We start from the raw sequence: 15,142 nt of genomic DNA, 5'->3' as shown, positions 1-15,142 counted from the left end.
AGGAGGTGAGAGGCAGTTTCTCAAGTAGGCCAGTCCAACACTGTTTATGGCTCCTTGGTCTGCAACAAGCAGCTTGGAGGCTTCATTCAGCCTTCCAGACTGCACTATCTGGCCTACACGTCTTGCACAAGCACTTACTGAACTGTGACTAACCTTGGAGTTCGTGTGTAGCAGCATTACTGTGACTGGGAATGATGGGGGGGAAGAAAAGAAAAGGGGGGTGAGGGGTGGGTGGGTAGTGGTGGTAACACAGAAATCATTATTATGCTGGTGTTCTTCCAACACTGATGCTAAGAACATGTTGGGTATTGCATTAATGGGGACCTCCGTATTTCTACTATTGAAAATTACCAGATCCTGGGGGTACTGGCTCTGGTGTGGGGCCAGAAATGAGGAGGTTCAGGCTGGGGAAGGGGGTTGGGGTAGGGAGGGTTGGGGTGAGGGCTCCGGCTGGGAGTGCGGGCTCTGGGGTGGGGCTGTGGATGACGGGTTTGAGGTACAGAAGGGTGCTCTGGGCTGGGACCAAGGGGTTCAGAGGGCAGGAAGTGGATCAGGGCTGGGGCAGGAGGTTAGGGCGCAGTAGCAGGTCGGGGTGCAGGCTACAGGCGGCGCTTACCTAAAGCAGCTTCCGGAAGCAGTGCCATGTCCCCGCTTTGGCTCCTATATGGCGGTAAGGCTATGCGGCTCCGTGTGCTGTCACATCCGCAGGCACTGCCCCCACTGGCCACGGTTCCCGGTCAATGGGAGCTGTGGAGCTGGTGCTTGGGGGTGGGGCAGCGTGCGGAGCCCCCTGGCTACCTCTACGCCTAGGAGCTGGAGCAGGGACATGCCACTGTTTCTGGGAGCTGCGCAGAGCCAGGCAAGCCACCGACCCCGCTCCCTGGCGGGATCTGGAGGGTCGGATTAAAAGGTCTGACGGGCCGGCTGCGGCCTGCAGGCCATAGTTTTCCCACTCCTGCCCTACAACCTGTAGCTCTTATTTCTTTTTTGCTTTTCTGTAGAGCCAAAAGACCCTAACCGATATCATGGTCCATTGTGCTAGGCACCATACAAACACCTAAGGAGGGAGAGATCCTGTCTCACCGAGTTTACACTCTAAACAGAAAGGGAAACAGAGGCGGAGGTGAAGTAACTTGCTAAGTCAGTGGCAGAGCTGGGAATGAAAAAAAAAAAAGGTCTCCTGACTCTGTCTAGGGCCCATCTACTGAACAACAATCCTATGCTCTTGGTTATCCACCTACATTCCTAAATCAGTCTAACTTAATCTCTGTCATTATTAATTTTCTTTTTATTTATGTACGTTGAGGTAGCACCCATAATGTGCTGGGTGCCTGTCCAAAACCACTGGAAATCACATTGGTCTGCATATTTGTTTTGTTGCTCTCTGGCAATGGACACTGATTTTTAATGAATGAAATGGCCATATTCTGTTTGATTTGAACTACAAGATTGTCCTGGTATCTAGGGGACCAGTGGGAAGGGGGCGGAAGGGTTGGAATAAGAATGGGAGTGGGATGCTGATGAGCATTGTTGTTTAAGGGTTAATTTTTGTTTGGCAGTCCATTTTATTGATTTACACCACAATTAATTCAGTGTAAGATCCCAATATAATTGCTTTGCATGAATTAGGTTTTTTTTACATTTTATGAAGTGTCTGAACCTTAAGCTTTGCATGTAAATAACTGAAGGAAATAATAAAGAGTATGCAAATGTTTGTTTGTGGGAGTAAACGTATGATTGTGGGAGTAAACGTATGATTTCTAACATAAACTGCTGGTCTACTCTCATTATTCTGCATACTGTGGCAAAGGTGGGCTCTTCTAGAAACAGCATTTTTAGTTCCCACTGCTGTGTTGCCCCTTTGCAGGCTGTGCAGTGCTCAGGAAGGTGGGCAAGGTGCCATACTTAGCAGCTCTCTGAGTCAGTCAACTAGTGCAAACACCTTGTGGCAGAAAGCTGACTCAAGCTATCTGTCCAATAGTACTGTTGTGCCAGCAGTAAGAATTTAAAAGTATGTAAAAGATAAAACTTGCTGTTTCCACAGATCACTGCCATGGAAAACAGAGCAAGTTCTGTCTAGATTCAGGGCCAGATCCTCAGCTGGTTTAAATCTGCACAGCTCCACTGAAATCAAGAGACTTGCCAACTACTCCATCCATATTGGCCAGGGGTTAATTTGGAAGCCATGGCCCTCCACTTTCAAAGAAGCACCAACTAAAATCAGGTTGGTTGGATGGAACTTGAGTTATGCAACAGTACTCATGGGGAACTGTGATTCAGAGCCTGGGGCAAGGAGGAAAGAGGAGACTGCCAAGGCATCCGAAGATTAGATTGGATGACCGGCTCTGTGCCATTGCCCTCCAGGATCTTCAGGCCCAGTTACTGACATTCCCCCTCCATCCTCTGTGATTCCCAAATAAGGGTCTGAGCCTCAGATGGTGTAAATCACCATAGTTCCTTTGAAGCTTAGATTTCCTTTGTCTGTGATTTAGAATTTTGTGCCTTTTATATAATTCCTTGGCTGTAGCTGTCTGTTATCTCCACTAACAGGTTTGGCTACATGGTATACCTGATAATCTCCCATGAAGCTGTCTTCCCAGCCTTTCCTTCTGTGATCAAAAGAATAAAAGTATAGATTTCCCTCCCTGAGAGGGATCTGACCTACTGGTTAAGAAGTCAGTCACCCTCTGCTGTATCACTGTCCAGCTCTACAAGAGTGTGTTACCCACTCAACAAAACATGTCTTTATCGGCTGGATGACTATGTGGTGGCTCACATACTGAGTATATGACAGGTATTTACTCTGCCTCTAATCTCCATACGGCCAGCAAGAAAGGGAGCCTCACTGTTTGGGATGGGCATCCCTTCCCAGCATCCCTTGTTATAGGAATAGGTCAGTAATTGATGTCTAGGACTGAAAATTTGGTTATTGGAGCCAGACATCTAAACCTTTGATTTAAAATTAGGGTGAAAGCCAGCAAACAGGAGAGAATAATGTCGCCACCATCACCATTAAAAAGTGGTGTGTAAAATGGAATAGGAAATGGTTAGAATCATAGGACTGAAAGGGACCTCGAGAGGTCATCTAGTTAAGTCCACTGCACTCATGGCAGGACTACGTATTATCTAGACCATTCCTGACAGGTGTTTTAACCTGCTTTTAAAAATCTCCAATGATTGTGGAATCTCCATCTCTCTAGGCAATTTTTTCCAGTGCTTAACCACCCTGACAGTTAGGAAGTTAACCACCCTGACAGAAGACTGTTGGTATGACTGTCCAGTAGGTCGTCTTACGATGGGTAGAGACAGATTGGGTTTGGATGGCTTTGAACATATCTGGTAGGTATTGGAAAATAGAGAGGTTGTCATGCATGATGAGCAGGTTAGATTGAAATTGGTACAAAAAGAGGTTGATACTGCTTTTACGGTTGATATGGGAGGTCACGTACTATTTCAGCACGTGGGGAGGGAAATAACTCATTAGGAGAGAAATTGCATTTGGCTTTGGGGAAGGGCTCTGTGCTAAGGAATTAATCAAGAAAGGCTATGGATGCCAATTTGTTTTATTTTCGGGGGGAGGGTTGTTGCTAGAGTGTAAGAGAGGCATTTTATTTTCCGTATGCTAGGCTTATATTAGAGAACTTTTTCTTTCTTAGTCTTATCTCAACACCACAATAGAAGGAAAATGCTTTTTGTCCTATTGGATTAGAGTGCGTGTGTCTGTTTAATAGCAGATGTCTATTTTTTTGAATTGAGAACGAATTACCATGTGTCTAGGTAGAACAGAGTACACATGACTCCAGAGTCAGAAAGAAAAGGTAAGATCCCAATACATGTTTTCTTACAATGAGCTCAGTCAGATGAAAAGAACATTTAATGGTCTGACTGAAAAGTATTGGGGGCTAGGAGAATCTGTGCTTAAAACATTTCACCAAATAAGTTATGAAAGGTGACATTGGGTAACCTGGGTCCACAGGGTATTCAGTGCTGGGTTATTATTATCCTGTTATAATCCTTGTGGATTTTTACAGGGCGCTTCTTCCTTGCATGAGGGGCAGATTGTAGGATGGTGCTTGTCAGAAAATTTGACAAATGGACAAACGAGGACTGCATTGTTGGTACCGGGTAGGTGGGAGTCTGTCTCTCTAGTGTACTGGAGATGAAAGATGAGGTGAGGTTAGGTTATTGTTTAATGTTTTGATGCCAATCTGTTTTTTGGTCTTGTTGTCCTACTCTGACAGGTTTAGTAGTGGTTTTTATGACCGCAAACTGGATCTCCCTTGCATGACTCCAACAGCAGCCTCCAGCCAATTGAATGGTGATGTATTGATGATCTCCACAGGGATTGGTGGCTGCAATGCCATGCCTCCAGTCAATTGAGGTTAAAATATGTGTATGTATATGAATTTAGAGCATTGAATGCATATGGGGTACAGTAGTCACATGCTGCATTTAACTGTATTTAAGAACTGTCTATATTACAACCACTGTCCTACTCTGAGCTCCATGTGGGCAGAACTCTGATCCCATGTAGAGACCTATTGACTTCGGTGGGTCTCCAGGTGAGAGCAGGGAATCACCTGCACAGAGCTCAGTGCAGGTTCCCGGTGTTTAAGTATAACAATGTGCTAGTATGATTATCTGCCATTCTTGAGGGCATTCTTGGGGGGTCCATAGTGCAACATTCTTTTTATTTTGTAGAGCTGCATTGTCCGATTGACACAATCAATAAAAACAAAATATGAAACCACCCCAAAAGGGGGCAGACAACTGTACTAGCATGCACTTAAGACTGCAGTGGGGATGGGACCTTTTAGAATGAGGAGATTTACTTTACTCTTTTCAGTAAGATAGAATATAAGTGATCAAAATTGTGAGATATCCGATTTTTCCTTCTAGCATGATGATGTTACTCATGGTTTTTGGCAGTTCCATTCTTTCTCAGTAGTATGAGTAAGCCTTTTTGTCACCTCTCACTCGCCCCAAAAAATTAACAAAGGCTCCCCACGCATAGTGATTTGGACAGAAAAGTGGATAAAATTTGGAATTCTCATACAAATGGACATTCTCCTAAGCAAATCAGGGAAATATGGTCTAGATAAAATTACTATCCGAGGGGAGGGTGCAGAACTGTTTAAAAGACCATACTCCGAGTAGTTATTAGTGGTTCACTGTCAAACTGGGAGAGCGTATCTAGCGGAGTCCTACAGGGGTCAGTTCTGGGTTGAGTACTATTCTGTATTTTCATTAATGACGTGGATAATGGAATGGAAAGTATGCTTATAAAATTTTTGCAAGTACTTTGGATGACAGGTTTAGAATTCAAAATGACCTTTACAAATTGTTGAATTGGTCTGAATTCAACAAAATGGAAGATCAGTAAAGACAAGTGTGAAGTACTTCACCTAAGAAGCAAAAATCAAATACACCACTGCAAAATGAGGAATAACTGGCTAGGTGGTAGTACTGATGAAAAGGATCTGAGGGTTATAGTGGATCACAAATTGAGTATGAGTCAATATTGTGATGTAGCAGCAAAGAAGGCAAATGTCATTCGGGGTGTATTAACAGGATTGTTGTATGTAAGACATGGGAGATACCTGTCTCACCCAGCAGTGGTGAGGTCCCTGAGCTGGAGTACTGTATCCAATTCAGGGTGCCTCACTTTAGGAAAGATGCTGACAAATTGGGGAGAGTCCAGAGGAGAGCAACAAAAATGATTAAATGGCTTAGTAAACCTGACTTGTGAAGAAAGGTTAAAAAAAAAAACTGGGCATGTTTAGTTTTGAGAAAAGAAGACTGAGGTGGGACCTGATTAGTTTTCAAATATATTAAGGGCTGTTATAAGGAGGACTGATCAGTTGTTCTTCATGTTCTTTCCCAGAGTTCCACCCTTGTTGACATTGTTGACTTCTCCAGGGACATGTGATAGCTGAAGCACAGAACACCTAGACTTTGCAAAGGCTTCCTGCACAATTACTCTCTACTTTCAACAGCATGAGAGATCTACAGATCTAGGCAAAACAATAGCACACGTATGATGAGATTAATCTGCAGCAAGGGAGATTGATATTAGGAATAACTTTCTAACTATAAGGATAATTAAGCTCTGGAATAGGCTTCCAAGGGAGGTTTTTTAAAAATAGGTTGGACAAACAGCTGCTAGGGGATGGTCTAGTTTTACTTGGTCCTACCACAGTGCAGGGGCCTGGATTTAATCACTTCTCAAGGTCTCTTACAACCCTACATTTCTATGTTAAAGATGCAATAACTAGAAATGTTTCTAATGCTCTTCAAAACTATTCAATCCTTTACACAAGACTTCAAATGTGTTTTGGTAGACATGGGGAAAGGCTCTTGGGTATAAGTGATGGCAAGAACTCACAATACATGAAATATCAACAGCCCAGCATTGTTGGACTATTGTGAAAAGCTAAGACATTCTTGTGAAATGTGAGAAGAACATAACTCTATTAACAACCATTAGAATAAAGACTTGCATTTCTCCAGCAAGTTTGTGACTCACTTGTGGGTTCCAGATGTAAGAGAAAAAGTTAGCCCTACAATTATGGAGTTTGTCTACCTTGGAATTATTCTCTGTATTGCAGGTCCAGGATATTATTTCTCAGGGCATGGGGAGAGATTTCTATTTGTACCTCACAGATACAACTTTCAAGTCATGTTTACTAAAAGTACCACAAGTTTGTTTTTTTTTTTTTTTTCATTGCAGTGATCCATGTAATGACTCTAGGACTTTAAATTCCTGCAGATTAATTTGTGGCTCTTCTTTGAGATTTTGGAACACATGGACACATTTCTCACGATGTGAGAGGAAAATATGTGTAATAAATAAACCAAGTTTGGTGTTGTTTCTTATAAGTGAATTTCTGGAATAATTGTGTATAGTTATGCTAGTTACATATAGATGTGAAAATTACTTAGTGTGAATGGTTAGCTTTTCCATCTCTGCAGATTTTGGCTCTTTGACACTTGGCAATCTGTCCTTCAGGCTTCACTGAATACTCTCTCTCAGAACATCCAGAAGAATTTGGTTGCGCCTTTGGGTAGATTTACACTGCACACTAAGTCTGTGGAGCGTGGGCTAGTGGACTCAGTGTTTCCAGGCCCAAGCTTGCAAGCCCCCACTGCATTGAGAACCTGGATTTACATTTGCTGGCCTGTGTCTCTCAGCCATGCTAAGGCGACCATACTGTATTATGCAGACCTTCTGACTCGGACCTGTAGCTTGACCTGCATCCACATTGCAAAATGACAGGGTTTGGACCCAAGTCACAGTGAGACTTGGGCTCCGACACATACCCCTCTCAGGACCCAAGGAACTGGGTCCTGAAAGCTTGCTGACCTGAGTCAGACTGAGTTGTGTGTGGATGGAAGCAGAGATTGGGCTCAAACCTATGTCTGCGCCCAGACTTACTCTTAAGTACATTACCATTAATGTAGGTATGTAGACATACCCTTAATGACCCTTGGCAGTTTTAGGTATGCCTCTGAGGCAAGGAAACAGTCAGTCATACAACGAGAGGACTTAGAACTCAAATACAACTTTTAGGTTTCAGGGTAGCAGCCGTGTTAGTCTGTATCCTCAAAAAGAACAGGAGTACTTGTGGCACCTTAGAGACTAACAAATTTATTAGAGCATAAGCTTTCGTGGGCTACAACCCACTTCTTCGGATGCATATAGAGTGAAACATATATTGATATATAGATTGGTATATAGATATATATACACACACACACATACAGAGAGCATGAACAGGTGGGAGTTGTCTTACCAACTCTGAGAGGCCAATTAAGTAAGAGGAAAAAAACTTTTGAAGTGATAATCAAGATAGCCCAGTACAGACAGTTTGATAAGAAGCAAGTGTGAGAATACTTACAAGGGGAGATAGATTCAATGTTTGTAATGGCTCAGCCATTCCCAGTCCTTATTTAATCCTGAGTTGATTGTGTCTAGTTTGCATATCCATTCCAGCTCAGCAGTCTCTCGTTGGAGTCTGTTTTTGAAGTTTTTCTGTTTTAAGATAGCCACCCACAGGTCTGTCATAGAATGGCCAGACAGGTTAAAGTGTTCTCCCACTGGTTTTTGAGTATTATGATTCCTGATGTCAGATTTGTGTCCATTAATTCTTTTGCGGAGAGACTGTCCGGTTTGGCCAATGTACATGGCAGAGGGTCATTGCTGGCACATGATGGCATATATCACATTGGTAGATGTGCAGGTGAACAAGCCCCTGATGGTATGGCTGATGTAATTAGGCCCTATGATGATGTCACTTGAATAGATATGTGGACAGAGTTGGCATCGGGCTTTGTTACAAGGATAGGTTCCTGGGTCAGTGGTTTTGTTCAGTGATGTGTGGTTACTGGTGAGTATTTGCTTTAGGTTGGGGGGTTGTCTGTAAGCGAGGACAGGTCTGTCTCCCAAGATCTGTGAGAGTAAAGGATCATCTTTCAGGATAGGTTGTAGATCTCTGATGATGCGCTGGAGAGGTTTTAGTTGGGGACTGAAGGTGACAGCTAGTGGTGGTCTGTTATTTTCTTTGTTGTCCCTGTCTTGTAGGAGATGACTTCTGGGTACTCATCTGGCTCTGTCAATCTGTTTTTCACTTCAGCAGGTGGGTATTGTAGTTTTAAGAATGCTTGATAGAGATCTTGTAGGTGCTTGTCTCTATCTGAGGGATTAGAGCAAATGCGGTTATATCTTAGAGCTTGGCTGTAGACAATGGACCGTGTGGTGTGTCCTGGATGGAAGCTGGAGGCATGTAGGTAAGTGTAGTGGTCAGTAGGTTTCCGGTATAGGGTGGTATTTATGTGACCATCGCTTATTAGCACAGTAGTGTCCAGGAAATGGACCGCTTGTGTGGATTGATCTAGGCTGAGGTTGATGGTGGGATGGAAATTATTGAAATCATGGTGGAATTCCTCAAGGGCTTCTTTTCCATGGGTCCAGATGATGAAGATGTCATCAATGTAGCGCAAGTAGAGTAGGGGCGTTAGGGGACGAGAGCTAAGGAAGCGTTGTTCTAAGTCAGCCATAAAAATGTTGGCATACTGTGGGGCCATGCGGGTACCCATAGCAGTGCCGCTGACTTTTAGGCAGTTTTGTGAGGAGTTAATTATTTCCCCCAAACACCAAAGCAGAAACAAAACAAAAAGGAAGTTTAAAAAGCATTTCTGTCATCTATTGCTTGTGGTTAGTTCATCTAATTTTTTTATATTGTTCCATCAGGTAAATTTTGCACCTATCTTCCAGCCACAACTGTGTCAAGGGGGAAAAATAGTTTTCTGTGAATAGTGTCATATGCCTGTGGTGATACTGTTGGGGTTTCATAGAATCATAGAATATCAGGGTTGGAAGGGACCTCAGGAGGTCATTTAGTCCAACCCCCTGCTCAAAGCAGGACCAGTCCCCAACTAAATCATCCCAGCCAGGGCTTTGTCAAGCCTGACCTTAAAAACCTCTAAGGAAGGAGATTCCACCACCTCCCTAGGTAACCCATTCCAGTGCTTCAACACCCTCCTAGTGAAAAAGTTTTTCCTAATATCCAACCTAAACCTCCCCCACTGCAACTTGAGACCATTACTCCTTGTTCTATCATCTGGTACCACTGAGAACAGTCTAGATCCATCCTCTTTGGAACCCCCTTTCAGGTAGCTGAAAGCAGCTATCAAATCCCCCCTCATTCTTCTCTTCTGCAGACTAAACAATCCCAGTTCCCTCAGCCTCTCCTCGTAAGTCATGTGCTCCAGCCCCCTAATCATTTTTGTTGCCCTCTGCTGGACTCTTTCCAATTTTTCTACATCCTTCTTGTAGTGTGGGGCCCAAAACTGGACACAGCACTCCAGATGAGGCCTCACCAATGTCGAATAGAAGGGAATGACAACATCCCTCGATCTGCTGGCAATGCTCCTACTTATACAGCCCAAAATGCTGTTAGCCTTCTTGGCAACAAGGGCACACTGTCGACTCATATCCAGCTTCTCGTTTGTACATTGCCTAACACAATGGAGTTCTTGTCCACAAAGTTGACCTTTTCTACACTTCAAGTGGCATGTAGGGTATGTGAACTACACACTGCAGTGAAAGGCGGGCTGCGTCCAGCCTTACTGCAGAGTGTAGCTACATATGGCAGTGCCCTGTTGCTGGTGCCTTTCTCCACTGCCTCCCCACCATCCCAGAGCCTTTTCCTGCTGCTGGAGCTTTTCACTGTAAGGAGGAAAGGCACTGGGAGGTGGGAGCTGCGGGAGCCTTTCGCTGTGGCAGGGAAAGGTTCTGGCAGAGGAGAGGCAGTGGAGAAAGGATCAAGCAACAGGATACTACACTGCTAAAATAGCATTGTGGAGAAGGGAGATACTGGTTGGGCATGTAGAGAGCCATGTAGGGTACATACCCACAGAGTTCTGGCATGTAGGGCATGCTACTCACGCCTAAGCTGTGACTCGCTGTCTGTGCTGCTGTTTATACCCATGCTACCTATACCTGTGCTAGCAGTGCAGTGTCTGTATATGCTGCTGCAGGTGTAGACTTACCTTATGGCTTCTAGATGCTGTGATAATGCACATAAATCCTAATAATGGATCTTTATATTGAAAGCTTTCCCTTATCTGCTTAACATCTGGACAGGCAACCTGAAAAATCATCAATATCTAACAGACATCTCCTTTCAAGGCCTGCCAGAATATTACATGCTTTTGGCTCTGATTGCAATTAACGCTTATTCCATAAAAAGAACAAGAGTACTTGTGGCACCTTAGAGACTAACAAATTTATTAGAGCATAAGCTTTCGTGGACTACAGCCCACTTCTTCGGATGCATACTCTGTATGCATCTGTATGCATCCGAAGAAGTGGGCTGTAGTCCACGAAAGCTTATGCTCTAATAAATTTGTTAGTCTCTAAGGTGCCACAAGCACTCCTGTTCTTTTTGCGGATACAGACTAACACGGCTGCTACTCTGAAGCTTATTCCATAGGCTGCTTTCCCAAAGGACTGGATAGGGCAGTCTCGCTATTGAAAGTGAGTTAGTGCCTGATTTTCAGAGTTGCTGAGCACCCATAGCTCCCAATGGAGTTGTAAATGCTCAGCACCTTTGCAAAGTAGGCCCTGATGTGTATTACTACCTTGAGAAGCTTAATGTTTAGCAGTGAAGCATTTAGGAAGCATTAGGACCAAAGGGATTGAGATGCAGTTACAGATGATGGTGAGAGAAGGGTCTGTGCCCACTGAGGAGAGATTGAAGGTGACGACAAGTAGTTCTGTTTGATGCAGTAGAGAAGAGGGAGTCAGTGGAGGCGTGCAAAGAGGTGTGTGTGTGTGTGTGTGTGTGTGTGAGAGACATGGTCAAAATGAAGGATTAGGAAAATAATCTTCGCAGCAGCATTCTGAATGGATATAAACAGGGCAAGATTGCATTTATCAAGGCCAGATAAAAGGATATTGCCGCAACTGAGATGAGAAACGATGAGTTTTAGCTGTGTGGATAGGAAAGGCCATATTGTAGAGATTGTATTCGCAAAGATTTTGCAAGATTCAGACATTACCTGGATGTGAGGGCTAATAAATAAAGTGCGGACGCGTCGGTGTTTGTAGCTCATATTTGTGTGTGGTGTCTCTGAGGCAATACCATTCTAGTGTAAGCAACTGATAACTCCCACCCCTTCTCTTTCTCCAGTTATGTGCTACCCTCTCATAGTAAGAGGTGATCAGTTTCTTGTCTCCGTTTCATCCTTCACTTATCAATGGCTAATCAAGTAGCTGTTCCTTCTCGTTTGCTTTCAGTCTCTTTCTGGTATTGGAGGTTCTGCTGAGAGATAGTGCTTTGCTATGACCAGAAACGTGACAAAGGAACAGAACATGGCAGGATTCTTTATCTGGAGTTGGGATCATTTTCAGAATACATACTCTGGAGCAGTTGTGGCAGATTGCAGAACACATTTTGAAATCATCAGTGGGTCAGAGAATTTCCATAGAGTCAGGGGAGCTCCAGGCCTCAAGAGATTGATATTCTGAAGTAATAACCTTCCTGTGACTAAGTCATCGTCATTGTGGTGGTGGAGTTCTGAGTAGCAGTGCGCAAAGGAAAAAAGGAAGGGAAAACAGTGAGTTAAAGTAAACAGACCCTACATGGGGAGAATATTATGGATAGTAGACGGCTCGTTAATCTATCAGACAAAGGCATACCATGATCCAGTGGCCAGAAGTTGAAACTAGATAAATTCAAGCTAGAGATAAGGTGCCCATTTTTAACAGTGAGGGTAATTATAAATTGGAACAATTTACAACAGCTGTGGTGGATTCTCCATCACTTAAAGCTGTAAATGGAGACTGGATGTCTTTCTAAAGAATATGTTGTAGTTTAACTAAAAGATGTGGACTTGATGCAGGGATTACTGTGTGAAATTCTATTGTCTGTGTTACACAAGAGGTCAAACTAGATGATGGTGTTGGTCTCTTCTGGCCTTAAACATCTAATTGAACTGTCTTAAAGTAGAGAAAACCTTCAATTTTTTTATTTCCTCCTGACCCAAAATATAAGGATCTCCTGAGCGCATACCTGAAGGGGACCAGGAGCTCTATAACCAAAGTTGTTCTCTCTCCTCCGTGAACGTTAGAGGAATAAACTTTCAGAATATGCAGTTTTAGCTGCATAACTCTTAGGGTATGTCTACACTGCAATTAAAAAAACAGCAGCACCGAGTCTCCGAGCATGGTTCAACTGCCTTGGGCTCATGGGGCTTGAGCTGTAGGGCTATAAAAGTGCAGTATAGACATTTGGGCACAGATTCTGTGACCCCTCGAGTGGGGAAGGTCTCTGAGGGCTTGTCTACTACACTTAAGTTGTAACTTGCGTTGCTCAGGGGTGTGAAAGAACCCCCCCCCCCCCGAGCGACGTAAGTTGCATCAACTTAAAGGGGTGTCTACACCATGCTATGTTGGCTGGAGACGCTCTCCTGCTGACAGCTGCCACTTCTAGTTGAGGTGGAGTAATTACATCAGTGGGAGAGTGTTCTCCTGCCGATGTAGCGCGGTACTGATGATAAACCCTGAGCCTGGGCTTCAGCCCAAGTCTGAAGTCTACATTGCAGTTTTATAGCCCTAGGAGCCTGTCACCTGACCCAGGCCAGCCACAGCTGTGCCCTGGATCTTTTATAGCTGTGTAGATGTACCCTTATTGACATCAGTGGGAGATGAGAAGCAGTGCACACCAAACTTAAATTGGGAACTTGGAATGCTTAATAGATGGCATTTCAGGCATTTACTTTGACAGGCCTTTTCCCTTCCAAAAGCACCATTATTCTAGAGGAGGATGCTTTGATTAGCAAGGTACGTCTCAGGTATATATAGAAGTATCTGTTTCGAAGCATTAATCCTTGAAGCCCTGGTTTATGATTTTATATTGAGAGATTCAGTTTTACTAGGGGGAAGACATATGTATTAACCATAAGTATAGTTAAAAAGAAGAGTGAGCAAAGTATGCTGGTATCTGTAAATTGAACAAACATGCTATCAGTGCGTCATGTATAGTACTTCAAAAATATTTAAAGTAGATTTTTCAATTCTGAAAAATATTCCCAGCAAATCAGGACAATTTTAGTGGTATCTCACAATCTGGGCCTAAATTATCTGACATAATTCCTTTAACGTATCTTGGATTGCAGGAAATTTTGAGTGGTTTCTAGGGGTGCGATGGCAATGCTGCAGTTTAAATTCGCAAAGATGCGTGTATTAGAAGTTTCCCTCCTCTTTTTATCCCCTCAGAGGCTTACAATTTAACTTCAAACATACTTTTTGTGCCATTGCTAGTTCTGCTTCCTGCCAAAAGGTGACTGTGTGTGCGGGCAGCTTGGTAAAACTCATTTGTCATTTTTGAGTTCTCTGTGTATGTAAGGAAAGGCAAGCAGAGAAGGACTGGTTCGTATGCTCCCAATAAATTTTTTTCATGCTGCCAATACGTTTCTGCTACTTTCCAGGGAACTAAAACACCTATTTTAAAACGTTAGACTTATGTTTTCTGTGTGACCATGTACCTTGCACAGATTTGCAGAGGTTGGCTTAAAAACTAGTTAGGTGTTCACAGACTGTTGCACTTGCTCAGTTTGTAATGTTTCCAGTAAATTTATAACAATGGGTTGAGTTCCAGGGGTGGGTGGGTGTGTGTGTGTGTTTATAAAAAGAGAGAAAGATCCTTGCATGCTGAAATAAGTACATTTTGTATTTGTTTCCATTTTGTATTTACGAACATTCAGATAAACATGGCTGGTTGTGTTTACCTGACAGTGTAATTATTAAAGTCTCACATGCCTCCTCAGAAAACACAAAGATATTAATTGCAATAGAGTTCTGTTCATCAGTTTTTATGATTATGGAATTTTAAATGCACAAAATTCAAGGAATTCCCATGGCTACCAACAAAAATTCCCACTGCAATCATAACTTGGCCCCCTTGTGTAAGCACAATATTTGCTACATATACTGTATACACTCAGCTTTAAAGAATTTAGCCCAAACAGTCAAAGTTTTGCAAAGTTATAGGCAACTGAAAGCAGGATCTTACGGGGAAATGTTGATCAACCCTAATAATAGGTGGTGCTACTGCCTTGCCTATAACATGCGAACACAGCATCCGCTGTCATTGTGTTCCTTCTGACTGGAACTCAGTGGAGTCTGTCTGCTGCTCTGTCAGCTCCTTTTGGGAGAACTAAGAACATAAGAATGGCCATACTGGGTCAGACCAATGGTTCACCTAGCCCACTATCCTGTCTTCTGACAGTGGCCAATGTCGGGTGCTTCAGAGGGAATGAACAGAACAGGAAATCAAGTGATCCAGCCCCTGTTGTGCACTCCCAGCTTCTGGCAAACAAAGGCTAGGATTGCATCCCTGACCATCTTGGCTAATGGCCAGTGATGGACCGACCCTTCGTGAACGTACGTAGTTTGTTTTTGAACCCCGGTATAGTTTTGGCCATTTAGTGCGTGTGTGTGTATGTAAATTTACTGTTGCCCTTTTCGACCGAAGCATCTAGGCAAAGTTTGGAGCCCTGGGGACCAGTGTTCTAGTTGGAAGTAGAAATTGATGGAGTCTGGTAATTTTTTTTTTTTCCCCCGCCCCTATTCAATCTT

The 15,142-nt window shown here is 43.4% G+C and overlaps 1 protein-coding gene across 6 annotated transcripts in view; it reads left to right on the top strand.

The window, feature by feature from the left end:
* The window catches only part of TBL1XR1 (TBL1X/Y related 1), a 172,433-nt gene that overhangs the window by 27,039 nt on the left and 130,252 nt on the right, over positions 1 to 15,142 (top strand). For 2 of the 6 annotated variants that reach the window (XM_054039323.1, XM_054039324.1), the window contains one exon: positions 2,045 to 2,224. The exons of the other annotated variants lie outside the window; for them this stretch is intronic. The gene's annotated coding sequence lies outside the window, so the exon portion shown is untranslated. The remainder of the gene's footprint in view (positions 1 to 2,044; positions 2,225 to 15,142) is intronic. 6 annotated transcript variants of the gene reach the window in all.

This window comes from Malaclemys terrapin, chromosome 9, assembly GCF_027887155.1.
Source record: "Malaclemys terrapin pileata isolate rMalTer1 chromosome 9, rMalTer1.hap1, whole genome shotgun sequence".
In the NCBI taxonomy this organism is placed as follows: Eukaryota; Metazoa; Chordata; order Testudines; family Emydidae; genus Malaclemys; species Malaclemys terrapin.
Note: the sequence above shows the minus strand (reverse complement) of the source record. Positions and strands in the feature narration are given on the sequence as shown.